Raw genomic sequence first — 2,376 nt, 5'->3', positions numbered from 1 at the left:
CCTCCTTTTTGTCTCTGGATTCCTTGCTTTCGTTTTCGGACAGCCTGGCAGGCAGCCCACCAGCCGGCCAAGGGCTGCAGAAGTAGAGGGTGGGGGATTCCTGTAAGCTGCAAGCCCCCCTTTACAGACACGTCCTGTCTTGTTCCCGGCTGCCCATCATGGTGTGGGGTGCCAGGTGGGGGACATGCTGGAGATACAGCTCCCATCACAGCTAGATGAGTTTGTGGGCTCCAGTTTCCTACACAGTCTCACAACCTGCCACTACCTGCTCTCAGAGGGTCGGGTGTTTACTCCCCTGAAAGGGACTTTGGAAAGTAGCCAAGCTGTTAAAGAAACCAAGGAGTCAACCTGTTTTGCTCCCCCACTTCATGATTTGCTTCCAAGCCAAACCACTGACACAAGTAATAGGTGAGAAGCGTCTCAGGGTGAGCCCACAGCCCTTCCCCCTGAGCCCCCATCCACGTCTGGCTGCCTCGGGGAGCTCCCCAGCAGAACAGAGCTGAATACAGCTGTAGGGCTGGGATGTGTGAGGGCCAGACTGCAACGGGGCTGGGGGAAACAGCACAGCCCACCATATTTTGGTGCTGATAGCAAATTGTGAGGAGCTGAGGATGAATGGGGACCTTGACTAGATGAAGGAATGTGCTGACAAGGATGTGAAAACCCACAGGGCAGGGTGGCAGGACCCTGTACAGCTGGACGTAGCTGGACAGATGGGGACTATGCAGAAGTGAACCCAGAGAGCTGAACAGGACCCCACAGGAAATTCCTGTGGTGACAAAAGCCATCCAAAGAGATGGCCTTTTTGACCAGACCAAGCCCTGAGCAGCTAGGGTGACACTACTCCTGCTCAGGAGAGGACGTTCAGAAACCTTTATGTTTTCAGGTAATCACCAGAGCACAATCTGGAAGAGACCAAGGACGGTTTCACAACTGCTTTGGGCAACCTCTCCCAGTGTTTGAAATGTCCCCAAGTTGAAAATTTTTCCCCCACTATTTAAGTGGAATTTCCTGTGATGCATCTGGTGTCACTGCCCCTCACCCTGCTCCAAAGCTCCTCTGAGAAGAGATGATGTCCCAGCATCACTCCAGGCCCCCTGGACAACCCCCACCAGCAAGAAGTCCCCCTTGCCATACTTCACCACCCGCTGCTAACAGCCCCTCTTCACTCACCCTGGCCTCCAGCTCCTTGGCTAGCTCCAGTCCCAATGCTCATACCAGCTGTGTCCTGGGAGGCCCAGTGGGATGGGCAGCCTTCATGGGGTCTAACCAATGATAGTGGGGGTCAAACCCCTTCAAGAGCCCCGCTGCCTGACAGCTGGGTTGTAAGCCCAGGACTTTCCAACAGTTCCTGATAATGACCCTGATAAATAGTCATCAAGGACAATGAATAACCCAGGAGAAGACCAAAGTCCCAGCTGCCGTAGAAAGCAGAGCTGTGTAAGATGCCCGCATTCTTGTTCCCCTCAGCAGGGAGAAGGCAATGCTGGAGTCATGGATCATCAACAACTGCCGTGCAGCCCTCTCTTGGGCCACGAGACAAGAATTCCTCCAGGACTGCCTGAGGCAGTGTGCCAGGGCTGCACTCCTGGGGCTTTCTCCATCATTCACGCACAGAGATCCCATTCAGGGGGATACCCACGTGCCCAGCATCCAGACAGGGGGAGGCAGCTCCCCACACACTTGTGCAACACAGAAGCTGGTGTGGAGTTGGGCAGCAGAGCCTGGGGCAAGCAGCAGGCATGGGACATGGGCAGTAGCAGATTATCTGCAGGTGCATCTCCCCAGAGTACTTGGCAGCATGGGGAACGGGTCCCCAGAGGCATCCTGTGTGCTGTCACCCATCCCTCCAATCCCAAAGCATTGGTGGCATAAGGACAGGGCAGAGAAAGGAGAGCCATGCTGGTACTTAGTGCCTTTCCAGCCCTTACTTGTGCAACCTGCCCAGACAGTGGTGCCCAGGTGCTGAGCACCTGGATGAATCCCCAGACTTGGCACAGCTGGAACACTGCCCCTGTGCTGAAGAAGCTGGGAGAGCTCTGATCCTGTAGCCATCTACCCTGGTCAAGTGTCTCCCAGAGCCTATGTGGTAACAAGACAAATGACGTAGAAGGAAGGAGGGAAGATGTCACAAGTTGCCACCAGCACAGACCAACCCACCACAGGACTCCCTCTGCTCGCAAAGGAGCCCAGGAGAGCTCTGCAGTCACAGAGCCCAGATTCCTTCCTTGCCCAGTCTGTGTCCCACTATGGCAGCAGGCTCCTGGAAAGTCCCTGGCTCTCTGAGTGTTTTCAAGACAAAGCAGCAGCAACTTCTGGCCAGAGGCCAGCCCCAAACACAGTCTGAGCTGCTGAGTAGGGTCAGGGCACGCGTTT

This window comes from Corvus brachyrhynchos, unplaced genomic scaffold (assembly GCF_000691975.1).
Source record: "Corvus brachyrhynchos isolate BGI_N302 unplaced genomic scaffold, ASM69197v1 scaffold139, whole genome shotgun sequence".
NCBI classification, from domain to species: Eukaryota; Metazoa; Chordata; class Aves; order Passeriformes; family Corvidae; genus Corvus; species Corvus brachyrhynchos.
This window is presented reverse-complemented; position numbering follows the sequence as displayed.